This window comes from Marmota marmota, unplaced genomic scaffold, assembly GCF_001458135.2.
Source record: "Marmota marmota marmota unplaced genomic scaffold, marMar, whole genome shotgun sequence".
In the NCBI taxonomy this organism is placed as follows: domain Eukaryota; kingdom Metazoa; phylum Chordata; class Mammalia; order Rodentia; family Sciuridae; genus Marmota; species Marmota marmota.
Genome location: NW_026000241.1, coordinates 23890521 through 23918426, shown reverse-complemented (window position 1 = coordinate 23918426; position 27906 = coordinate 23890521). Strand labels below are relative to the sequence as shown.

The following is a 27906-nucleotide window of genomic DNA, read 5'->3' as shown; positions in this document are numbered from 1 at the left end:
TGAGTTGTGCAATCCCTTCATTATCTGAGTTCAGAAGCTAACTGTGCCTTACATCCTAACACAAAGCATTTTTTTGTACAATTTTTTAGATTTACTCACCTTCCCGGGATCATATCTGCCATGTAAATTAAATTGATGGAATCCTCTCTTTTGTTTTGTTCAGAACTTTTAAAAAGAGATGTTCACCATTTCAACAAGTCACATTCCCACCTGTAATGCTGGTTATAAATTTGAATCACCAGTATCATACAGCCAGCATTATGGCTCTCTCATTTATACACATTCCCACCTGTAATGCTGGTTATGATATTGAATCACCAGTATCATACAGCCAGCATTATGCTCTCTCATTTATATGGATTCTAATTTTAAACAACCTTGTGACCACATTTTTTACAGCCCATACCTGAACTTATATTATTCTTTCATTATAAACTACTTTCCTTGTTTTGTCTGTCCTTTACTGTAAGTAAGGTGCTGGGGAATTGAACCCAGGGCCTTGTACATGTGAGGCAAGCACTCTACCAACTGTGCTATATCCCCATCCCTTACTATAGGTAAGTTTTTATTGGACTTGGTTTATTTTGTTCATTTAGGGGCAGGGGTTGGTACTGGAGATATAAATTAGGGGAACTCTACCATGAGTGCAATCCCAGCTCTCCCCTGCACATTTTTTTTTTTTTTTAATGAGACAGGGTCTCAATAAGTTGGCCAATCTGGCCTTGAATTTGCCATTCTCCTGCCTCATCTTCTGAGTAACTTGAATTTCTGGGCATGTGCACCTGGCTTTTTAAAACTCTTTGAATATTGGGAAACTTGTAAAAGTTTTGTGGCACTGAGTCTGAGAGGATTGGAACCACTATTTAGAACAGTGAAGGTTTTCACGACTGTGATGAGATCATAATTATAATACAGCCAACCACTTACTGGTTGTTTAACATGCCCCAAGCAGTGTACTAATCACTTCACAAGTATAATTTCATTCAATTCTCACAATAAACCTATCAATAAGTACTGTTTTTATCTTTATTTTACAGTGAGACCATGAGGCATTCAGAGGTTGAGTCATTCAGCCAATACACATTAACAAATAATAGAAAATTTCTTGAATCCTAATGTACCTAATCTTAGGCCAGGGTGTGTGAATACCAGGCTAAACCACCACTCTGGAAAAGTCTGAGGGAACAATCAAAACAAAGGTAGTAACTATATGTCAGAACCATCATTGCTTCCAACACAGCAAAACAAGACTCCTAATTTCACAAGAGCAGAGAGACTACTAAAAAGTGTTTCTCAAACTTTAAACGACATTAAATGTACCAATCCCCAGGTGAGTACCCGGCAATCATATTAAAATTCAGTTTTTGATTCATTAGGTGCCTGCTGGTCTACAGACCACTTTTTAAGGAGGAAAGGCCTAAAGATAAGTTTCAAATAGAAATTCATCCAATGTATAGAAATTTGTTAATTTTCACGTAATTGAAACAATTTCAAAAAAAAGGATCATGCAACATTTTCGACTTTTGATTGGTATGATGCATTAGTATGATGTAAAGAAAAAACATTAAAAAAATAAAATACTTACAGAAAATAAGAAAATAGTCAAATAAATGAGGTTAGTGAACATAACAGAACTTTTATATACAACTAGGAACCTCATCAAAACCCCAATACACAATAAGTTCTAGGAATGAGAGATGTTTTATGGGAAAATATAAATAATGAAATATTAAATGGATCTATAATGAAATGATAAAACATAGCAACTGGTCCAATATAAAAACATTAAACATTATTTATTTAAAAATCATAGTAACACCAGGAATTAGCCACAATTTTACTGTCATTATGCTAGTTTATATATATATATATATATATAAAATATCTAATATATACATATATACATATATCAATAGACATATTTTTAAAAAGCTAGGTTGGCTTTGGTAAAATATATCTATTGATGCATGTCTGGTTGCAGTATGAACAAATTATCATTTGGTAGGATAATCTTATTAAAACCTTGAAAAAGTTCATACTCCATGATAAAAATTCTTTGTACTGCTAGGCTTTTTATTGTACCAAAGCTATTTATCCCACTTTAGAAGTAAAAATGCAGCAGAAGTCTCTACGGGCAAAATCTTATTTGTACAGCTCTTCTCCGTGAACAACTTCTTCATATACTCATGAAAATCTTTGACCCCTAAGAAGCCAGCATCCTTCATAATTATGTCTCAAAAACAACTCTTTCTATGGTAGTCACTTCATAATGGATTCATAGACATGAATAAAACATCTTAATTTTCAAGTATTTCTTTTTAAATTAATTTTTGAAAGAAAAATGTCTTGTAAAGAAAGATTTTTTTTAAGGCATGCTGCTCTTGCATACAGGAATATAGTTTCCCTGGCCTGTCTTGTTAAAACTGTTCTAGCACCCATCTGATGCACACTTATTTATGGATTTTAGACTAAAAGCTCTTTTTTGCCAGTTTTCTTCATGAGCACTTATCTTGACATCCTCATTAGGTGGTTTTTCTCTTTTCTTTTTTTGTGGAGGCCTAGCCATGCCCTTGGTACTCTCTTTTGTTCCTTGCTGCAAAAGGAAAGGTTTTAAAGGCTCCCTCTCCACCAGTCCCACCTTTTTTTCCTTTGTAATTAGCCTTATTTGAGGATCAGAAAAGCAAAAGACTGGAAAGAAATACAAAAACTGTTGAACAAAAGGTACGATGTTCTTTACCCCAACCATATGCTGTACAGCTCGTGTACAACCTGGGTCAGATGACTTGCATATATGCCTTTAAAATGAAAAGAAAAAGAAAAAGAGAAAGAAAGAAAAAGCACTGACTTACACAGCAGCTGCATTGGTATAAACAGGCTTGGAGTAAATGGCACAGTCAAAGGAGAATAATACATTTTACCTTCATTGCAAAAGTAATTCACTTTAAAATCAAAGAACATGAAGAGACTAGTACCTGATAACAATGCTTGCAGAGAGCCATTTGAAATATGTTAATATTAACTTGCTTTAATTGGAGTGATAGAGACACTTCTTTTCTTTTTCCAACCCAATTGCTTTGTCTTTTGAGACATATGCAACTGGAATTGGTCAGCTAATTCCTTTAAAATGGATTCATTGGATACAGTGATGATTAACCAAACATTTTCTTCTGCCTCTAGCATTACTTCATTGGGTAAAAGCCTGTGTCTAAGTAAAGGGCTGAGGGATTTGTGCCAGCCTAGTATCTTGAAGCAAAACTCTAGCTTTTAAAATATTAAAATTCATGAACATCATGAAACTATTGGACTTAAAAGAGTGTTCTGCATTCTTACAAAAACAAAACCAAAAAAATTCTGTACCAATAAAATTCCATGAAAATAACCATCAATGGTAACTTTAAAGGGGCAAGTTTTACAAACTATAGAGACAGGTTTCCACAGTTGTCAGGAAACCAACTTCAAGTCTTACTGTCCACTCTCAGTCATGAAGTTTGTTCCTAGGACAAAGGCAGAAATCATGATGGAATCTACAGAGGAAGCATTATAAAATGAACTTTTGGCTTTTGTAAGAGACTTGTAGCCCACTCACACGACCTTAAAATATAGAAGTTAGAGGAACAAACACCCTAACCCTTCTCTTTCCCTGCCTTCTGATTTTCTGCAGATGTCTCCCATTAGGCAAACCCATCTGGAAACCAAAGAGCAGAGAAAACTATCGATGCCACCTATACAGATCAGGCTCCCGCGCATAGAGAAGGTAGAAAGGGAACCCAAAGAGGGGCAGGAGGCAGGGTCTGCAAATGAAAGTTCTCCATTTTTTTTGCAGTAGCAAATAAATTCCTCTTTCTCTCCCTGCTTTTTTTTTTCTTTTCTTGTTTACTATTGATAAAGTAATCTATTTCCTTATTCCCTTCAAGTTTTCTTTTCCTTTTACAAAAATCCCATTTAATGGCATTCCTTTAGGAAACAACTCTGAACCTGGAGTTTGTGTCCTCTTTATGACTTTACCAAATCAAAAAGCTCAAGCTAACAGAAAAAGGTTACCCTCCTTCTCACTCCCTATTGGTTAGAAGGTGATTAATGGATATGGGCATTTCATTTAGCAAATATTTGAACAGATTCTAGAGACAAGGCACTGTCCCAGAACCATGGGGTAGATACTCAAAGGTGTAAATCAAATAAGTTTCTCATCACTACTGCCTCACTTTCTGCTTTTTTTTTTGTTTTCTTTCTGTTGTCTGTGATTAGCCACTGAGTTGGATGCATGACTCAGGTCAACCAATTCACATGCTGTTTCCTGTGGGCCAAAGGGATAGACTCAGGACAGACAAGTCATCTAAAATAGACCAGTAACAGCTTTAATTGCAACATCATTGCAAATTTATTAAGAAAGGGATTTTTTTTTTTCAAAAGGAACTTAAAAGGATGTGAAAAAAGCAAGTTGAGATAAGCAGAGGTGAAGGAAGAGTCAGAGACTGAGGCTCTGGCTCTAGCCATGCCTGAAACCTATTAGACTTCTCAGTGTTCTGAGACAATATATTATCTATAATTTTAGCCCTTGCAACCAGATGAACCTTGGTGAATACATTATCCTCAAGAAATTTATACATAATAGAGAATATATGTTTGAATGTAAAACATGAAATATAAAGTAATAAATGCCCTTTTAAAAAGATAAAGAATTCAGAGAAGGTAGGTTTATTTCTAGAACTAGTGGCCTGAACAATTGAGGCAAGTAAGATGCCATTTGAATTGGGCCCTAACTTATAGAAAAATTACAGAACATTGATCTTTGGGAGTTGAGACATGAAGAGAGGTGGCACATATAGTATTTCCTTTAGGAAATAATTCTGAACCTGGAGCTTATGTCCTCTTTATGATTTTAACATATCAAAAAGCTCAAGATAATAGAAAAATGTTAATATCCTCTTTTTCACCCCCTATTGGTTAGAAAGTGATTGTGAGTACAGAGGGGAACATACTACAATTTACTGCAAGTGGGAACACAAACATCTAAACAAGGTACATGACTTTAAAAACATACAGAAAATTTTTAAACAAAGGTTGGCTTTTTAAAAAAAACAATTCTAGTTGTGTGTGGACAGCAGGCCTTTATTTTATTTGTTGATTTCCATGTGGTGCTGAGGATAGAACCCAATGCCTCAGACATGCTAGGCAAGTGCTCTGCCACTGGGCCACAGCCCCAGCTCCAAAGGTTGGCTTTTGATAGTAGAATAATGAATAATTTTTTTCTTCCTTTCAAGTTACATTTTGTTAATAAAGAGAAAATGTCAGAATTTGTTTTAAAAAAGGGAGGAAGGCACAACTAATATCAAACTTTTTAAATGCTGATGTTTTTATTTGTTCTAATTAGTTATACATGATAGTAGAATGCATTTTGACATATCATACATAAATGGAGTATAACTTCTCATTCTTCTGGTTGTTCAAGATGTGAAATCACACCAATCCTATAATCATATATGTTCATAGGGCAATAATGTCCAATTCATACTACTATCCTTCTTACCCTGGTACCGATTCCCCTTCCTTCATTCCCCTCTGTCTAATCCAAAGTACCTTTATTCTTACCTAGCCCCACCCCCTGCATTGTGAATTAGCATCTGCATATCAGAGAAAATTTTTAGCCTTTGATTTTGGGAAATTGGCTTATTTCGCTTAGCATGATATTGTCCAGCTCCATCCATTTATGGGTAATGCCATAATTTCATTCTTCTTTAAGGGTAATATTTCATTGTGTGTGTGTGTATATATATATATCACATTTTCTTTATCCATTCATCTGTTGAAGGGTACCTAGGTTGGTTCCATAGTTTAGCTATTGTGAATTGAGCTGTTATAAACACTGATGTGGCTGTGTCACTGTAGTATGCTGATTTTAAGTCCATTGGGTATAAACTGAGGAGTGGGATCCTGGGTCAAATGGTGATTCCATTTCAAATTTTCTGAGGAATCTTCATATAGCTCTCCATAGTAGTTGCACCAATTTGTAGTCCCACCAGCAATGTATGAGTGTATCTTTCCCCCCACATCCTCGCCAACATTTATTGTTGCTTGTATTCTTTTTTTTTTTTGAGGGTGGGGGAGGGTAGCGAGGATTAAACTCAGGGGTACTCAACCACTGAGCCACATCCCCAGCCCTATTTTTCATTTTATTTAGAGACAGGGTCTTACTGAGTTGCTTAGTGCCTCACCTTTGCTGAGGCTGGCTTTTAACTCACTATCCTCCTGCCTCAGCCTCCGAAGCTGCTGGGATTATAGGCACATGCCACTGCGCAATCTTGATGATTGCCATTCTGACTGGAGTGAGATGAAATCTTAGAGTAGTTTTGATTCGCATTTCTCTAATTGCTGGAGATGTTGAACATTTTTTCATATATAAAATATTGATATTTAAGCCCATTTAGTTTTGAGTTTTTTCAAGTCTAAAGGTGCATTTATTGGTCAACAACAGTTCTTAAATTCATGCCCACAAATTCAAGGGTAGAATTCACTCAGGCCATTGCAGCTCCAGGCTGTATGCCTCTCCCACTCAGTTTTTACAGGTTGCTTAAGATCAATGTATCCGTCAGAGAACTTGTTATAACACTTCTGCATTGCTCTAGGAAACTAGATTTTAGTACATGGTTTTATCATAGCAAGCCAAGAACACATGCCACATCCTGGCATAAACCTAACACAACCATCAAAAAAGAAAAAATCCAAGCAGATTGTAGGGCTGCATCAAAAGCTAGGAAGAATTTGAGCATTTACTTACATGAGGAACAAACTCATTTTAGTTGTGTAGAACAATGCTAAGTGTGTACATGCCAGCCTTTAACCATGTGAACTATCAAAATAAAAATAAGATGTTTTTAAAAATTGAAAAAGACCATCCCCAGTTTAGAATCGGGAGGAGCTGAAAATCTTTTGTTACTCCATAGAAAAGAACTCTAGTACATTGTTTTACTTTACCCATTAAACAGGTTTATCATCAGAATTTGGGTAACACAATTCTTGGCATTCTTCCTACCCAGCCAACTTTAATCTTCTCAAGGGCTTTCTTTTTCCTCTAGTTTGACGTAGTTTTCATTGGCTTTTATGCGACTGGAAGTCTGGGAAAGCAGGAAGAGAGGGTCTGGAGCCCTTGGGATATGAAATTTAAGACTGATTTTATGTGACATCACAAAAATATTTTGTCAGGGTAACCTTTAAAATTGCTGTTGGTTTCGGATATTGCTTGTTTTGCTGTTAGAGCTTCTCCTTATGGTTCCAAAATGAAATGTAATTTGTATACATTTCATTTTACAAAATTTTAAACGTGTGTTAATACATTTTACATATTTATATACACAAATACACAAACCTACTGTTTTAACACATCTGAATTTACTCATTTCAAATTTTTTGAGTGGGAAGAATGATTATACTTGAAAGAAAAATGCAATTTTAAAAATCATGCTATCATATGAATGGGGGGGATGGGATCACCAGGAAAAAAATCTAGAATCAAATCTGTATTACATGCAGGACTTATTCACTTTAAAAACAAACAAACAACAACAACAACAAAAGCAAAGGCAAAATTCAATAAATAGTCTTACCTACTTTGGGAAAAAAATACTACAGATTTATTGCATACCATCCACAAAAGTTGAAGAAATATAAATATTCAAAATTTTTTTTCTTTTTCGGTATCAGGGATTGAACCCAGAGGCACTTAACCACTGAGTCACATCCACAGCCTCTTTTATTTTTATTTTGATACAGGGTCTTGCTAAATTGCTTAGTGCTTCACTAAATTGCTGAGGCTGGCTTTGAACTTACCATCCTCTGACTCAGCCTCCCAAAATGCTGGGATTCCAGGCCTGTGCCACCATGCCCAGCATGAATCATTTTTTAATGTAAGACATTATAGTAAAATAGATTTATAATCTTACTATGAATAAGACAATAAAACGTTTTCCAAGGAATATAGAAACTATGAAGGAAAATTTCTAAGACATGAGTACACACAATTTTGTTACTTTTGTTATTCAAAGCTACTATAAACAAAGATGACTTGAATCAATAGATTGAAATAAAATATTTTGAATACTTATCTCAGACAAATGGCTAATATCCTTAATACAAAATGCTTAATACAAATCAACAATGAGAAAAATAAGCAACCCAATTAAAAATAGCACCAGATGAGATAAATTAGGTGCTAAACTTATGTAGAGATATTTAACCCACTAATAAAGACTTTAGTAAAATAACAATGATATATGGTGGTAGTAATTTAGAAGCTTAATAACAAAGCATTAGTAAAAATGTAGAGAAACAGGCAATGAGATTAACAACATAACTGTTGGTAAAAGTGTAACTCTATATAACCTTTAGGAAAAGACATTATGACAGTATCTACATGTTTAATCCACATACTCAATTACCCAGCAATTTCACCAGAAGGAATATATATTATGGAAATACTGACATGAGTTGCAAACATATCTACAGAATAATGGATTATTGAATCTTATTCAAAAAAGAAAAAAAGACAAGTCCACCAACCCCAAACAAAACAAGTACCAATGCCTATAGTTCTTAATAGAATACCAGCAAAATGAATCATAGTGTATCTATACAATTCACTCATCTATTTATGTCTAATTAACCATTCCAAAACTTGTGCCTTAACACGGCATAACTGATTAGTTCTCACAATTCTGTGGGTTGGAAATATAGGGAATCTTTCCTCTCTATGTGATATTAGGCTGTGGCCAATCCTATGCTACAATAGCCAGTGGCTATCCCGGGCTGGAAGTTCCCAAATGCTTCACTCATATCTGGCACCTTGACATTCCTCCATACAAAAGCTGTCTCTTGACATTGCTACTTGAGCCTCCTCACATCGTGGAATTTTCACAGAAATCAGAATTCTTACAGGAATGTAACAGTCCTCTAAACACACAAAGATAATAACGCAACTATTTTAAAAAGAAGAAGGATGAATCATTTTTTAGTTCTTGATTGATATAAAATTGTCCAATATGTTTTTTAAGATATATGATCATAATGCTTCTTTTTAAAGCAAAAATATAAAAACTACTACATGTGCTTTTCACACATATGGTGTGTGTGTGTGTGTGTGTGTGTGTGTACCACGTGTGTGTATGCCTGTGAAAGAGAGAGATGGGGTGGAGAGGAGACCTAAAAGAGTGTATTCCAATACACTCCAATACACACCATCGATGGTAATTACTGCGATAGAGCTTGGCAAGTTGTTTATTTTTTTTTAATTTTTGTTTGACTTGGATTATAATTTTTAATTCTCTTTTGTATTCTTTAAATTTATTACAAGTATTATGTGTTAATTATGTGGTGTTTAAAAAAACGTATTCAGAATACCTCCTTAAGTTCATGATACGGATACATAGCAATTACAAGTCGTGTACTGATTGTGATCTGCCAAAACAGGATACTGTGGAGGGGCAATAGGTAAGCAGCATAGTACAGGGACATGAGTTATGGCAGGACAATCTACTGTAATGACTTTTTAAACAGATTTCAAGTCTGAAGGATGACCTTCATAATCCCTCCCTTTTCTGAGCATGACCAATCCTAGGCAAATGCAAGTGTGATTTTGGTAATAATTACAATTTGATTTGTTTTGCCACACACACACAGCCACACACACACACACGAAAAAAAAAAAAAAACTTCTAGATGAACTTTTCATTTCTTTTCCTGTGTTGACAGGGTAATAATCAGAACACAATGATGATGATTGGTGATGGTGGTGGTGATGATAATGATGATGATGATTTTGATGTTGATAGAAATAGTGTTTAGTAAATGTCAAGCCCTGTGTTAGGTATGTCACCTGCACAACAGCACTAGGAAGTATCTACTACTATCATCTGTATTTTCAGTTGAGGAAACTAACACTCTCCCTTACATCATATAGATATTATTGTGGAAACTGAGATATGACCTCATGCAGTCCTGGTACAGAGCTCTTACACTGTTTCTCCATGGAATTGATGGTAGATGGTTTCTGTATTATATATACAAATATATCCTTAAAGAATTAGAAGTCCTATTATCGATACAAATCAAGGAAGGCTAATAATTGAAAGTTTACACTACTAAAACCCATTTTCCATTGTCATTTGTGGTACGGCTGTCTAATGTGAAGTGTGCATTTATGCCCAGGATCTTGGCTTCCATATAAACACTTGATCAGTTGGCCAGCATATCCGGAACGATATATCAATTTCTCTGTGCCATAGAGTTGTTATGCCAGAGAAAATATGATATACCAATATTCTAATTCTGAAAGTGGAGATCTCAAACAACACTGATTGCACACCATGAGATCCATTAAAATCTGACAGCAGGTATGTTCACCAATTTTGACCATAATGATGGCAATAAGGAGATTTTCTGTTAAAGGGACAAGAGAACAGATATCTGGCACTGGGCACTGGAAAAAAGCAAGACAGTTTTAAACAAGTACCACATGTGGTGACTCATTAGATGTTGAGAGCTAATAAGAGGCTGAAGATTTTTAGCTTAGCACTGATGCTGTGGACAGCAGGATACCCTAACATCTAGAAATTGAGAATGAACCAGGAGTGGTGATAAATCCTGTGCTGCTGCCTGCTGTGCGGAACTGTTATATTTTTAGGATAAAGGCAAAGATGTAAAAATCCAAGAGAGTGCCAGGGTGAAGCATATATACTGAGACCAGCACATTTGTGTATTCATTCATTCACTAAGCAAGTGCTACACGATGGGCAGCATCCCAGGTTTCAGAATGCAGAAGTCCACTAAAAAGACAGAGCTGTATCAGAAAGGGAGCTGTGTCTAACAGAAAAAGAAGCAACTAGATAATGATTATAACATGTAATGGGTGTTATTATAACAGACATATAGGATATCGTGCCCATCCTGGTCTAGAAAAGTGAAGAAATCCCTGTGGGGTTGCAGACCCAGGACAAGGAGAAGAAAAAACACACAGAGAGGAAGGAAGTCCCCTAAATAAGGACATCGGGAGACAGGAGCTAAAGCTTGTTAATGGTAGGACATCAGAAGAAAAAAAAAATGGTAGGACATCAGAATGGACAGTGGATAGATACTGATGCTCCATGCAAATGCATATCCATTTTTATAGACGTGCAAGTTATTTTAATGGCCGCTGTTTCTTCAAAGCAGTCAGCTAACCAACATTTAAATTTTGAGAAAATGCTGTGTGCCAACATAGTGAGCAAGACAGTTTCCACCCTCCAGGGGAGGATTCGAACAATAAACTCATAAAAACAAATACAAATAAATACCTACCAACCACTAGGAAGAAACAGAGTGCCACAGAAGAGAATGAATGAATGAAGGAGCAGGGGGCACTCTAAGTTTGGTGGTCGAGGATGATCTTTCTTGAGAAAAAAAATATTTGAATCAGGATCTAAACAGAAGAGAAAGGAGGAGTCATCTGGAGGTCCAAAGAGAACATTCCAAACAGAAAGAACAGGAAGGACAAACAGCTTGTGGCAGAAACAAGGTGAGCTTGTGTTCAAGGCCCAGAAATTAGGCCAGTGTGGTCAGAAAGAGTGGCTGAAGGCAGGTGTAAAGGCGTGATGCCCAAGAAATGAATAGATGACAAATCTGTTGGATCTTGGAGGAAGAGTGACCTCACATCCAGCTAGGTCCATGACTATCCCAGATAGTGCTCCTTAACCCAGTTTAATTATGAATAATGACCCCTTTGGGTGTTGTAGTCCAGATGAAAACCACTAGGGGCTTTTAAGCATGGGAGCAACAGGATCTGATTCATGTCTTTCAAAATTTGCACTGGCTACAATTTGAGGATGTTCTGTTAAAGGGAGAAGAATAAAGCTGAGGGCCCAGTCAGTGGGCCTCATACCTCTATCCATTCTGTTTAAGTCCCTGATACCAAATAGCCTCTAGCACTTCTTACAGTACTCTAAATTCTTTGAATTTGGAAAGATTCTGAGAATTCATTTGGTCTACTCTCTCATATCCTGTGAGAATGTTTCCTACAACAGCTGATGCCTGCAACTGGCTCTAATGAAACTAAAAACAAAGTTATCTTTTCAGTAGAGAACTGCAATGGGATAAAGAGACAGGAGACTTAAAGTAAAAGGAGCAGAATCTTTGGAGCAAGACAGAGCCAGATGTGAGTCCTGATCCTTTATGAGTTTCATGAGATTGGACAAATGACTTAACCTCTCTGAGTCTTCTATTGCCATTCACAAAAAAAGAAATAATAATAACCAATCGACTTCCCAGAGAGTATTAAAACTAAGGAGCTTTGTGTGCTGCCTGGTACACACCCAGTATTCCAATATTATAAAAATGAATTAAACAATAAAGATTCTCAAATGCCATTTCAAAACACAATCCTACAGCCCACCCTCAGCATCCCATCTTCTTGGCAAGGAAACTTAAAATTTTCTCCTTCTTGGGCTGGGATTGTGGCTCAGTGGTAGAGCGCTCATCTAGCACGTGCGAGGCCCTGGGTTTGATCCTCAGCACCATATAAAAATCAGTAAATAAAGTAAAGATATTGTGTCCAACTACTTATAAAAAATATAAAAAATTAAAAAAAAAACAACTTTCTCCTTCTTTTGCTTGTACCCGTTTTCTACCTGTGGTCTAACTGACCTCATTAAGCAAATGATGTCAGGCACAAAAAAAGGCGAATTTTATGGAATTTCATAAGGAAAAAGGAAACTCATTGAAGATCTCCAGCAATCACTGTAGCAATGTTTTTCAGTGCAAGTGGTTTCGGTCCTGAAAAATTTGGTTGACTGTTCCTGAAATATACATTCACAGAGTCTCATTCATTTCTGCAACTAGAATAAGTGACCCAAATTGTTGTGATTTATCACTGGTGCTAAAAGACCAGGACCACAAAAAACTATCCACTTCTAAAGCAGCCTCTTTTTCAGAGGACTTCATTGGTGACTATACCAGCTCTAAACAGAAGTCATCATAAGGATACCAGAGACACTTTCATTCATTTTTAAAAATTTTTTTTTTAGTTGTAGATGGACAAAATATATTCATTCATTTATTTTATGGTGCTGAGGATCGAACCTAGTGCCTCACACATGGTAGGCAAGCGCTCTACCTCTAAGCCACAGCCCCAGCCCTGCTTCCAAGTTTTATCAGCCCCAGCATTCATTTTTTTGAGAGCCACCATTATAAAGGTCCACAAACTGAGGGGCTTTAACAACATAAATGTGTTTTCACAGTTCTGGAGGCTAAAAGCGGGCAGAATTGGGTCCTTCCTAGGACTATGAGAGGGCATCTATTCCATGCCTCCCAAGCTGCTGGGATTACAGGTGTCGGCCACTGTGCCTGGCTGAACTTCTCTAGTTTAAAAAAAATTCTGACTCTTTAAGATCTTCAGGGTTACTCAGGACACTTCTTTTTAAAAAGCTATTTCCTTTGAAAGTCTTCTGCCTTGATTTAAAAAAAAAACAAAAACAACACAAGCATTATAACAAGGAATTAAAAATGGAGAAGAATCTGGTGCAGACTTCCCTGCAGGCACCCCTCTGCCACCACTTGTTCACAAAGTTGACATTTGGGTCTCATGGGTGATCACAAACATGGAATTCATTCGGAAAAATCTCTGCTACCCACTTGGTACAACTGTTTGTATTTATAAGGCACATGCTATGATGAAAGTTCCATTTATTTTAGATTAGTCTGGGGCCTGGCATTGTAGTTCTAAAAGTTTGAAGATGAAATTATAAATGTAAACAGCTTAAGTTAGTAGCCAAGCCTGCTGTTGGCTGTAACAGATGTCATCTGTGCTCTGCCTACTTACATCCTGTAGGCACTGTCCAACAGTACAGCCTGTGACTCTGCCCAAGGGCTTTCTTTAGGCCTGTATGTAGCACAGACTAGAAGTGCTGGGGGGTTTAACACCACTTGGAGTAACCCTTCAGCCAATGGTTGATGGAAGTTGGCAGATGAATGCTCCAGTTTCTTACAACTTGGTTAGGAAATGTCTCCACTGATTCCCAGCAACTCTAAGAATTCCCCAGCTGCATTAAATTTCAGTTGCCCATTCTAGCAACTTGATTTACAATGTACCCTTCATGAACTGCTTTCCTTTCCTTCTCTCACTTCCCTACCTTCCTAGCATTTCCTAAATAATCCACTATACATAGTTTTAGGAACCCAAACTAGACCATTATCTTCCCAATAGCCATTCCTTTCTTACTTGTTTATAGCACTTCAATTTGCATGTACCATGTATTTCAAGGGAGGCTGGCCACCCTGGCCCCTCAGAAGGGTCCTGCCTGGTCTAGATCAGTCATGTCATTCTTACTCTGAGAAGGTGGTTCAGTTTTGACCAGTGAGACATGAAGCAAAGTCAGCCAGGGGTCGTGGAAAATATACAAAAAGTCAGTTTACTTTTAGCCACTGATTTTGTCATGTCCAGATGAAACGTTGGAACTGTGCAACTATCTTGCAGCAATGAGGGGAGCTACTGAGAGAGCAAAGCTAATGCAGCAGATGGCAGGGCATGAGATCTCCTAAGAGAGGCAGAGCTCTAATTACACTGAGATGCCTGGTCTTTGAAATTCTTTTATTTTTTTAAAAATCTACTTCTCCATCAGATTTTTTATAACTTTATTTATTGCATGAAATAATTCTAATCATTTAAAGCAGTCGAGTGAGGATTCTTTGATACTCCAAGTAGAAAGCATCCAATTAATACATGTTTATACCTGAAAAACTGTCCACACTCCTCAGAATGTCAAGAAGCTAAATATGGCAAATCAAGAGCCCAACAGGGTCAAATAGACATCAAGATAAACAGGTCAGGGGCAGGGGTAGGGAATATGGAATCATGTACCCTAAGTAATAATGGTAAACAAAGCTAGAATGTATAGATTCCAGAAAGGGAGGACATCAATAGTAGAGAATCTGCTGATTGTCTTCTTTCTTTTCTTCCTTCTTTCCTTCAGCTATCATTTGCTGAGCACCTACTCCATCCTGGGCACCTGTGGGAATTGTGCATTCAGTGGTAGACAGGAGCAACATGGCCAGAGCCCTTGAAAACTCTGTATCCAAGAGTGTCATGGGCAAGATAAAGCCTAGGATTACTTGGTAGTAACTTAGAGCAAGAAGAGGGAAGGTGGACACACATATAGGCCCAGATAAAACTCTGGAGCAGCTAGGTACTGTTTCTCTATTTTCTCCCACAGGTGGATCTAGGTTCACATTGCATCTAGGCTTTAAAGGGGCCAAGGATGACTTCTGACCTCAGACAAAAAATACTCATGACTAAGCTCTGCTAAAGATAGAAAACTCTTCAGAAGGCCATGCTCAAAAACATATGAACTGGTCAATATTGGGCAAAAACGGTGCTTTGGAAGAGATAAATAACTTTTACCAAAATTACAATGTGAGATGGACACCAGTAGTTGGCAAATTATTTTTCTCCTCAGTTAAGCAATGGCCTAAGTTGAGGGCATCAGATAATAGCAACTGAAAATCTGTATTGATAAATCTATTCTCATTAGGGAAAGAAATGCTGCAATGTCTGCCATTGGTACAAAAGGATGACAGCTACTCAAATACCCATCTGCAACAGCCTAATTGCAGGAAAACTTGGAAGTAAGATTTAGCCTTCACTCCTCCAAGAGAAATCACTTTGTACCAAAGGAGAATAGAACCAAAATGTAAAAGTATACTTATTTCTTTCCTTGAGATCAAATTTATGGCACAAAAACTGGGAATCCTATTCTTGCATATTGAGTAATAAATTGAGTCTGTTGAATCAAACCTCTGATAAATGCAAAGTGCAACATTACATAGGTAATTTAAATGTAGATTATGCTTTATTATTTGTGAGCCTCTGAGATTTACTTAAAATATTTTATTGGATGTTTATTATTTGAACATTAAATTTGATAACACCTTTGTTTTTTTTGTGTGTATTTTTGCACTGACTTGAAGATGGTTATTACCTACTGCTGTTCTGCTTTGCATATGCTTTGCTTTATTTTCAGACAAACCAAAAATATCCACATACAAAGATGTAAGCTCTCTTTTTAAGGCAACATGGCTTATAACGGTGTTATTAAAATATATTATTGCTAAAAAGAATCTTGAGGGTTTTATTTTTACATTCTGAAAGCATAAAGACTAGTTTTTATTCATTTATTTATTCATTCATTCAACAAGTATTTTTGGAATACCTAGTAATTGGTAGGTTCTAGAACACTGGGCTTGAAGCTAGATTTAGCACTCTGTCTGTAGAACCAAACAGAGCTGAACCAACTTTTCTACTATAGCCTTAGGATGGAGCCATGAATTGTGTATACCAAGCTCTAGACAGTGAATCAGTACAACATGGCAATTAAAAAGTTCCAAAAAGAAGAGATTTGATGATACATGAGAACCAAATTTTTTAAGCAAAAAAAAAAAAAAAAAAAAGTTGGGATAAGGCCAAAAGAAAAGTTGGGACAAGGTCAAAGTTATATAGTGAGTGTATATTATCAGTTATACTGTCTTAGAATAGAAGATTCAAGATAAAAATGATCAAGAGAGAGTATGAAGATCATGGGAAAATCTGAGGCCCCCAAACCACAGACGCTTACAAATAGATAAGCAATCTTAGGTTGTGCTTACTTGATGTGGGCAAATTCTTACTGACAGAGAACTGTGTTGACAACTCTGAGCCTCATCCTTTTGTCCCAAATGGTGTCTGAGAGAGAACATTGAGGGGCCCAAGCAAAGTACTATTTTCAACTACAGAGATTTTACTATTTCATCACAGAAAGCCAGTCCTTCTCCAATTTCTATTTTATGTTTATTCCTATTAACTTACTGTTGCTTTCCAACTGTGAATGCAGAATTCCAACATTGTTTCACAGGAAGCATGATCTGGATTTCTTCTTCCACATTAATCTATAGTGTATCTTTGATCCATGGTATAGGGTCACTAGGCTACCTAAATCTCCTCCTAAGATACAAAGAACAGAATATAACATCATCAAACCCAGAATATTAGAAAAAAGGAGATATGAAGACAATAACAAATTCCAATAAAACAACCTCCTACTAATGCACAAAGTTTAGTAGGATGGGCAGGAAAGCCTAGCAAGCCTCCTCAAACAGCACTGGCATTTAAAGGACAAAATCTGAACAATGGTATAAAGTCAGAAATTTTGCTTTTTTATTTTTCTCAAGGCTAACCAGGTCCTGGAAACTGATAGATTACCTACATCTCTGAAGAGATAGAAATACATATTGGTAAGTTGATTATTTATTTACAGGAAGGAAAGGTCAAAATTCTTATTTCACCTTTCCAAATCTCACAAAATTTCTCAAACCTATTAGGATTTTTATTAGGGATTGGAGATTAATAACAAAAGGTAAAGTGTCTTGAGGATCTTTTATTCAGGCAGTGGCCAATCTTGGTGATCTGACCCTATCCCAAGTCATCTAAGCTCTCACACCAGGCAGATGGGGCTGCAGAACTCTGAATAAGTCTCAATTCCCATGTCCTACAGTTCTCAGAGTGAAGAATGAACACTGAATAAATCAGAGTTGACCCAGAGCCTACTGTGTGAAGCCAATAGAGAGATAAGGGTAGAAGTTAGGTAAAAGGAAAGTCATAACTGAGACAAAGCACAAAGCTTAAGAAGACAGGAAGTAGAGGCATGAAATGCTGGGTCAGAGTCAGAGACCATTTTCTGAGGCGCTTACCAGCCTCATCAATACATGGAGAGAGATCTGTCAAGGGTGCCAAATGGCTCAGACACAAGGCACTGGAATTCCATTAACTGGAAGCTTTAATGTTTCCATAGTTACTATACAAAATACAGATTTACCTCTTATTTTCTGAACTCTATGTGTTATGGTTTGGATATAAGGTGTCTCCCCAAAATCTCATGTATGAGATAATGCAAGGTTTAGAGGTGAAATGATTGTGTTATGAGAGCCTTAACCCAATCAGTGAATTAATTCCCTGATAGAATTAACTGAGTGATAATTGAAGGCAGGTAGGATATGGCTGGGGGAGGTGGGTTCCCAGGGGTGTGCCTTTGGGATATATATTTTGTATCTACTAAGTGGAGTCTTCTCTCTGCTGTCTGATCATCATGTGAATTGCTTCCCTCTGCCACACTCCTCCACCATGATGTTCTGTCTCACCTTGAGCCTGGAGGAACGGAGTCTGCTGCCTATGGATTGAGACCTCTGAAATTGTGAGCCCCCAAGTAAACTTTTCCTTCTCTAAATTGTTCTGGTCAGGTTGAAGCAGTGAAAAAGCTGACTAAAACGCTATGAAAAACACAACCTTTATGCAACCCATGAGTCTCCTTAATGGCGAGACCGAAATACCAAAACTGATGTGCCTGACAAGTCATTTGATCACTTTTACGGTACAATTCCTCAAATAGGAGAAAATAGAGGATAAGATTATTTAGCAGTATATTTTCTTAGGATTTTGAAGGCTATTGGTTAAACCTAACATAGCAAGAAAGATTACCTCTGCTAGATGTGCTGTGTTTGCTCTCAACATCTATTCTCTAACCTCATCTACCCTGCTCTGTGTTGCAGAAAGCTGATGTTTGTGGCTACATCAACCAAGTTAGCTCCTCTTCTGGCTTCTACTTCTGCTCAACCAATGGAACCCACTAGCAGAAAGTTAGAAAAATGGAAGAAGGAAAAGATTATTGCAGTAGGCCTCAAAGAGTTTGTTTTTGAAACTCATTTCTACTCTTAAGAGATAAAAGTTGTGTCTATTGAGTTTAGAAACTATAACAAAAATTATGTATGTTGATAATACCAATGAAAACTGAAGTTAAAAAATTGACATTAATTCATCTTCAAAATTATAAGCCCATTGTACATTAATATAAGTAATACTTTTCTGAAAAATAACTATATTTTCCCATATAAATTATGATTAAATTGACATTGTTTGATATTTTTGCAAATCTCTTGAATATCTGGCTTAATATAAGGCAGCCAGATTTTCATATCAGCTTCTTTATTTGTGCTAATCAGTTTTCCATCATGGTGACAAAATACCTGAGATAAATCAACTTAAAGGAGGAAAGGTTTATTTTGGCTCTCAGTTTCAGAGGCTTCAGCCCATGAGCAGTTAATTCTGTTGTTTTTAAGCCTGTGATGAGGTAGAAGACCATGGCAGAGAGCATGTGGCAGAGCAAAGTTGCTCATCTCATGGGCAGCAGGAAACAGGAGAGATGGGAAGGAGCCAGGGTCCCACTATCCCTTTGAAGGGAATGTCCCCAGTGATCTAACTTCCTTGCTGTAGGCCCCACCTTCTAAAAGGTCCACTATTTCACAATAGTGCCACAGATTGGTGACCAAAGCCTTTAGCACATGGACCTTTCAGGGTCATTCTAGATCCAAATTATGGTGACATTTAATCTGTTTCAATGTCACATTATGCAGTCCCTGAAAAACTCTTCTGCACGTTCATGAGAAAATAAGGCAAAAGTTATCTCAATATTACTGTAAAAATATTATTGAAAAATAGTTATGAAAGGCCTTGGGACATCCAGAAGTCCCCCCAAAATTGCTGATTATTTATTTCCCTGGTTCCCTTTCTGCCACACTGGAAGTTGGCCGTGGCAATGTTCTCTTATCAGAGCTGTATCTTCTATTGGGCAGCCAGCTTCCCCCTATACATTGGGGATAAATTTTCCATTCTTCAGCCATCCTTTTAAACTCATGGGTGATAAAGGCTCCCTGTTATTAAAACACCCAAGATGCTTCAGAATTCCTTTTTGGCCTTTCTTAATCTTGCTTATACCTTTGCAAATAGATCTTTCATTAAACTCTCACCCATCTTTCTGTATGTGCATATGATGGACAACCTGGCCCTCCATAATCTCCACTTTGTGATATTCCTGATATTCATGCCTTTGTGTAATCTCTTCCACTTGAGTGTGGAGAGGACCCTGAGACTTGCTTCTAAATCATAAAGTCTAAAAAGGTGTTGGATGCCTCACTCACAATCACACCATATTGTATAAGACCCATCTCGCTAGTAGATGCATTCTAGAGACTTTTCCTCATGGCTTGATGAAGCAAATGATCATAACGGAGAAGTGATCATATGACAAGAAGCCTTATGGGTGTCCCACAGCTTATATATACACCATGGAATATTACTCAGCCTTTAAGAAGAATGAAATTACGATATTTGCTGGTAAATGGATGGAATTGGAGAATATTATGCTAAGCAAAATAAGCCAATCCCAAACAGTCAAAGGCTGAATGTTTTCTCTGATATGCGGACACTAATTCACAATGGGATGTGGGGAGAATACAGGTATTTTGAACTGGACAGAGGGGAGTGAAGGGAGAGAAGGGGGCATGGGGGTAAGAATGATAGTAGAATGAATTGAACATTATTACCTTATGTGCATATATAATTACACAACCTTTATAACTCTACATCATGTACATCCAGATGAATGAGAAGTTACACTTTATTTCTGTATGATATGTCAAAATGCATTCTACTATCATGTATAATTAATCAGAACAAATAAAAAATATTTTTTAAAAAAGAGTGCCCCACAGCCTCCAGCCAATAGCCAGCAAAAAGTTCCACCTCAACTCTCAGCCACAAGGAATAAATTGTGCCAAGGCTGTGAGTGAACTTGAAAGCAATTCTTCCCCAGTGAAGCCTCTAGTCAACACCTTGACTGCAATACCATGGGACCTTTAAGGATCTGCCTAAGCTGTGCCCATGTTCCTGATCCACAGAAACTCTGAGATACTAAAGGCACACTGTTTCAAGATGCCAAGATAGTGGAGATTTTTGCATAGCAGTAGATAACTAGCAGAATGCCATTCGCTCCTCCCCCTAGAACTCTAATCCATAAATCATTTACACATTAACTGTAAAAACAAAAAAATACACATATTTTTTACCAGTCTTTCAACTTTTACCAGCCCTTCCAATATTCGTCTCCATATCATACAATGGCTACAAAATCATTACCAATTAATAATGTGAAAAAGTAATGATGGTGTTAAGCATTTTGGTTGTTAGAAATTTTTATCCAGTTAACATTTTTCCAGGTTAGAGGGAGATAGTATATAATGGTTATACATATAAGACTCTTATGTTCTTAATTACAGAATAATTAATATCAGTAAAGTATACAGAATTTTTTCATATGCCTCAATATAAAGTATGATTATATTTTTAAATGTATATAGTATCATGATCACTTATGTAGCCATCATCCACATTAAAAAACTGAATACTATAGAAACCTTTGATGCTAACTTCTTGGCTGTACAACTAAAATCATATTTTTTTTGAAAAAAAAATATTATAATCATTAATGCATAATAATTGTAGAAAATACTGAGTCTATGTACATTTTCACACATGTGCATAACATACTTTGGTTGTATCCACCCTCCCTAATTATTCTTTCTTACACCTCTCCTCTCTCCTGGTCTCCTTCGTCTTCCCTAACAGTTCCCCTCCACTTTTGTGTCACCTCTTTTCCCCCTAGATTCCATATATGAGAGAAAACATGAAGTATTTTTTTTCACTTACTAGCAAACTACACTAATTTTAATGGTTGCTTGGTCCTAGAAATCAAATTAGAACAGCATTGAAAGGATTGAGCTCTGAAATTTTTAAAGCCATCTTTTTTGTGCTCATGTGTCTTTGTACATGACTAGTGGCACAGTATGGTAGATGGCTCTAGAAGAAGAAGAAAAAAAATAAAGTTCTGTTCCTGATTCTGCTGCTAATCATCCATGAGTCCTTAAACAAATCACTCACTCTCTCCCAGATGCAGTATTTCAAATGCAAAATAAGAAACTCTACCAGCTTGCACCAGCTAGTTTTCTACATTCTTTCTTATTCTAATATTTGGAATTCAAGTCGCAGGCTGAGTCAAGACATGATTCTCATGCTCTGCATTAAGATTGAAGCTTAAGATTGAAAACACTTAGTTATTTCTAGGGCATAATATTATTATTTATTTCTGGATGATTGTGTTATCATGTTTTTTTCTTTGAAAGCAGTATGTGGAAATAATGCAAAAAATATATTTGAAAGAATGGTTCTTTGTTATTGTAAAATTAATGAAAGTCACATTGCAAGAAATTCATATGGTAAGCTCTGTTATCTTGAGAATTAATCTGCTATAACTGCAGCATTTTCTTCTTTTTGGATCATGTTTTTATGTTGGCTTTTGTTCCATTTATATACTGCTACATGGTACATTATCCCAAAACTTAGTGACTTATTTTTTATGTATTTATTTATTTTTATTTTATTTATTTATTTTTATTTTTTTATGATGCTGGGGATTGAATCCAGGGCCTTATGTGTTCAAGGCAAGCACTCTACCAACTGAGCTATATCCCCAGCCCAACTTAGTGACTTAAAACATAAACTAGTTGACAACATTTCAGTTTTCTAGGTTGTGAATTCAGGCACCAGGGTTTCTATTCAGTTGGCAGCCAGGCTGATCTGGAATATCCAAGAAAGCTTTATTTACATGCCTGGAACATTGGTGAGGACAGCTGGAGAGCTGGGCACATTGTGTGCCCTCTCTCATTCTCCAGCAAGATAATTAGACTACTACTACTTCACAAAGTGAAGTGTTTCCAGAGACCAATGTTAAGGCTTCCAGAGGGCCAGATCTGAAATTGACATGGAATCATTTCTGCCGTATTCTATTTGTCAAAGCAGTCAACAACCAGCTCGGATTCAATGGAAACAGTATCAAATAATTTATGGCCAGTTTAATCTTTCATAAAGCAAGACATATCAAATTCTACAGGATTTATGAAGGCCCCATTTAATCTTGGTTTCTTCCAAAAAAAACCACTGCTACACTACTAGCAGAGAGATAATATCTCTTAAATGCCTAATACATGATAGCAATTCCTGTGTGAAGGCATGCATTATGAATTACAGTTAGTTTGAATCTTGCCTTACTCACCCCAAGTGTTAACACCATGTATTGCCTATCTATAAAAGCATGGGAATATTTAGCACAATATTGGTGTATACTAATTGTACAAAAACATGATAATTGTTTTTCTGCAAACTTGTATACAATACAGCTAGAAAATTTGGTGCTTTATTTAACTTGTAGTAAAGAAAACATAGACTTTGTTCATGATCAGGTCAAAAATTTTGACAATATCAAAATTTAAATGAATCTGTATCACAAAATATCATGTGTTAGTCAGCTTTCCATTACTATAGAAAATACCTGAAATAATCAACTTATAAAGATAAAAAAGGTTATATTATCTCACAGTTTTAGAGGTTTCAGTCCATGGTCGGTTGGCCTCATGGCTTTGAGCAAAACAGAAAATCATGATGGGAGCACATGATGGCAAAAACTGCTCACTTCATGGCTTTAAAGCATGAGAAAGGGGTTGGGGTCCCACTATCTACTTTAAGTGTACATTTCCAATTATCTAAAGACTTTCTACTAGACTCTACCTCTTAAAGTTTCTACCACCTCCCAACAGCACCTACCTGGCTCTAAGCCTTTTTACACATCACTCTTTGGGGAATAATGTGGATCCAAAGTATAGAATATATAAAAAAGTTCAAAGAAAAACAACAAATTTGAATAAAATGTTTTCAATGTATATAGACCATGGATTAGTATCTAAATTATACAAAGAACACCAACAAACCAATAGAAAAAGATAAATCCCATGAGAGAAAAATGGACAAAGAATATAAAAAAGCCATTCACAGAAGCACTAAGAAACACTAAGAAAGTCTAAAAATCAGGGAATTGAAAACTACACTCAATATAATAGCATTCTATACTTATTAGATTGATAAAAAGTTTTAATATTGAGTACTAGCAATACTGTAAAGAGATGAAAACTGTGAATGGAACTGAAATTTGTGCAGGTCAGCATGATTTAAACAAAATTGCACTCTGTCTGCAATCTAGTAATACTGCTTTTCATTAAATTCCCTGTTGCTCAAAAAAGAAAGCATTTTGATTTTGTCAAACTTATTGACAAAATTACAACTTTTACTATACTTTTAAAAGCGGTTGGATAAAAATGTCTGGCTTGCTAGTTATCACCTACAAGTTTTGCAGGAGATAGTAATATTAAGTGTATTAACAAAATTGATATTTGGTACATATATCATGTATAAAGAACTATGTTAAGAATTAAAAGATGCTGAGAGCCATAGCTAAGTAGGTACGACACATGGCAATTTCCTTGTCAGCCTACTCCATGTTGCTTAGAGGAAGGACTCTCCATTGTGGACCCAGGTCATTTGCAGTGACTTTGCATGAAAGGTGACCTTACTCAAGGACCAGGGTGGATCCGGGTTTAGGGTGATCCGGGTTTAGGGTGGTTCCAGGTTTAAGGTGATTCCTGCTGGGAATAGGGCGTATCCTGCTGCCTCAGTTGCCTTGAGTTCCTGTTGAGTTCTCGCGGGATTCAGAGAGTATTTGGGATTCAGAGCCCGGTAGAGAGTGTGGATTTTGCCCAGAACATGCATGTAGAGTGCCGGTGACAGTTCGGGAATAAAGAATTGCTGTTTGAATCTACAAGGCTGTGAGTGGCTCGTGATTTTGTGCCCAGCCAGACTGCGGCAAAAAGAATTATAGCATCATTTGTAAGTATTAAAAAAAAGAAAAGAAAGTACCTAAATGTTAATCAATAAGAGAGGTGCTAAGTTAAATGTACTATAATCTCAGTTATAGAATGGAGACAGGGGCTGGGGTTGTGGCTTAGTGGTAGAACACGTGCTGGCATGTGTGAGGCACTGGGTTCAATCCTCATCACCACATAAAAATAAATAAATAAATATATTGAGTCAATCTACAACTAAAAAGTAATAATAAAAAAATGAAGGTAGGTTTATATGTATTTATATGAACTGGTCTCTAGGACAAAATGTCAAGTAAAAAAGGATATGGCAGAACTTTACTATATAATCAAATCCTATTTAGGCTAAACAAATACACAAAAACACAATACATTAATTGTTATGATTTTGTAAGTAATGACATGTAAATGAAGGTAATAAGGAATGACATTTACAACACTGCTCATACTGGTGATCTGGAGAGATATTGAGGATGAGGACTGAAATCTAAAGCAAGATTAACAAGGACTTTAGCCCCATCTGTAATACATTAATTTCTATCACAACAATGTATTTATTATGAAAAGTAAAAATAATTTAACATTAACCACAGAAGTTTTTATTTCAAAATGTTTAAAGTTATAGATTACTATTAGTAACAAAATAAGATATCCACATTATACTTTTAGATGAACAAAGTAAGTTTCAGTATGATTCATTTAGCATATACTTTCATTGGAAAAGGAGAGAAAGTCCATTACCTAGATGAATGCTGTACCTGAAGGGAGTGAGGTGAGAGAGAGAGAGAAAAAAGATATGGTACCCCTTTTTAAAAATATGTTTCTCTATTGTTTCAGTTTTATAACAATCACACTCTTCTCTTATAATAAAATATTTAATCTTATAAGGGCCTCCATGGCTAGTTATAAAACATCTCGGGTTTCACACCTAGACCATGGACTATCTCCAGGTCTCACTTTTGCTTTAAAGATAAAAGCTTCCATATCTAAGGGATCGACTTGCAGCTCATGGGCTGTCAATAGAAAACAGCCTTCTCATCTGTATTTGGGGTAAAATTGGGAGTTCATAACCAACTTGAATCTAATGTATGAAATATGATATGTCAAGAGCTTTATAATGTTTTGAACAACCAATAAAAAAAAATTAAAAAAAAAAAAAAAAAGAAAACAGCCTTCTCACTTCACATGTGCACTGATAGGGCTCCTTCATTAAGAAACAAGAAAATAGGAAAATGTAAATTATTCTTTTCTAAAGATTAGTAACACATTGCTTTTCATTGTTATTATTGGTTTGTAAATCTCCAGGCAAAGTGTGTAAAAGCTAAATATTCTAAACCAAATCTTAGTCAAGAATTCAATCTAGAACTAATTATAAAGCATCCACTAGAAGAAACTGTACGAATTGCATAACCACATTTTTCATTAACTTAGTTAAAATAAGATAAGTGTATAAAGCGACATTACTGTTCTTTTTGCCCAAAAAAAAAGAAAAAGATTTTTTTTTAAAAAAAGTGTCTGTTTCGATGATATCAAACATGGTAGGAAGAACCTCTTCCTTTAGTTGTTTCCTGTTTGTCAGTTTTCTATCTAGGTGTCAGGTTTAAATTTGGAACATGCAATATGCAGTGAATTTATCTCAGGCAAAGGAAGAAAAAAGAGAAAGAAAGAAACAAAACCTCAAATTACCCATTTTAAAATAAAATGTAATTTAATATATAATGTTACTTTTTCTAGTTATAAAAACTATCGGGCTATAAATTGAGTTAATTTGCAGGATGACAATGAGTGCCATAAATAAATACAGCTCTAATTGCTTATGAATTGTTAGACTGTGATTTGAAGCCTGGTTTAGAAATTGCTGACATTAAAAGATTATGAAGTAAAAGTGATAATGAAAAGCAATAGATTCCAAAATGGAGGAAAGTCAAAAGTGGAAAATAAAGAACAGCAAAAAGTGTCAGAACCTCCCAAGAGAATGATAAGAAGTAAATATTCTAATACAATCAAGGTATACAATAGCGGCCAGGTGTGGGTGCACACCTGTAATCCCAGCAGCTTGGAGGGCTGTGGAAGGAGGATTAAGAATTAAAATTCAGCCTCAGCAACTTAGTGAGGCCCTAAGCAACTCAGCTCTTGCTGTCTCTAAATAAAATACAAAAAGGGCTGTGGATGTGGCTCAGTGGTTGAGTGCCCCTGGGTTGAATGCCCAGTATCCCCCACCAAAAAAAAAAAAATAGAAAGAAAGAAATACAATAACATTCATTAAATCATGTGATTTATATAAGGATTCACTGTTACAAAAATGTAGTTCTCTCTTAGCTAATATACAGAGAAAATAAAGAGAACAAAGCCCTATTCGACCCTCCTAAGGACTGACCTTAAGAATAGCAAAATACTAAGAGAATTCTCATCATGCTTACAGATCTAATTCTTACTTGCCTAATTCTCTTTATGTACCTGCCTAAATAGTAGGTAGAATAACCATTCCCAGGTTTTCCAATATAATGACAGATTACTTTTTAATTACTGTTTCATTCTACTATCTTTTCTATCCCCACATCCCCTCCCCACCCCTCCCATTACTTCCCTCTACCTAATCTAACATTATTCTTCCCTAGTGCCCCACCACTTTATTGTGAATCCGCATATTAGAGAAAACATTTGGCCTTTGGTTTTTGGGGATTGGCTTATTTCACTTAGCATGACATTCTCAAACTCCAACCATTTACTGGCAAATGCCATAATTTCACTCTTCTTTAAAGCTCAGTAATATTCCATTGAGTGTATATATATATATATATATCTCACATTTTCTTTATCCATTCATCTGTTGAGAGACATCTAGATTGGTTCCATAGTCTAGCTATTGTGAATTGAGCTGCTATAAACATTGATGTAGCTGCATCACTATAGTATGCTGTGTTAGAGTCTGTAAACAAGTCAAAATAACACCTGGCATTTTGCCAGGGGAATGTTAAAGTTCGTAAACAAGTCTGGATGGTGCCTGGCAAAATGTCAGAGGGAGTGGTTTGAGAAGTAACAAAACCGAGCCATTAGGTGTAGAGATTCCTGATTGGTTGACTGATGTATCTAGTTTATGCTAATTAGATAAGCTGTGTGGAATGTATAAATACTGCTCCTGTCCTGCAATAAAAGGCTCCTACTCCTGCTGTATCAACATACACAAGTTATTCGTCACCCCCCGGTTATTTTGCCGCAGCCGGACTGCGGCAATGCTGATTTTAAGTCCTTTGGGTATGA

General features: G+C 36.3%; 1 long non-coding RNA gene across 3 annotated transcripts in view; it reads right to left on the bottom strand.

Moving 5' to 3' along the window:
- Nucleotides 1–27906, bottom strand: part of LOC125613725 — an 86306-nt gene that overhangs the window by 36258 nt on the left and 22142 nt on the right. Inside the window, exons 2-3 of one of the 3 annotated variants that reach the window (XR_007344278.1) lie at nucleotides 16859–16993; nucleotides 8119–15026 (exon numbers count right to left, since the gene is read on the bottom strand). This is a non-coding gene — a long non-coding RNA (uncharacterized LOC125613725). Of the gene's footprint in view, nucleotides 1–8118; nucleotides 15027–16418; nucleotides 16994–27906 lie in introns of those variants that run through there. The other 2 variants (XR_007344279.1, XR_007344277.1) reach the window with 2 other exon arrangements.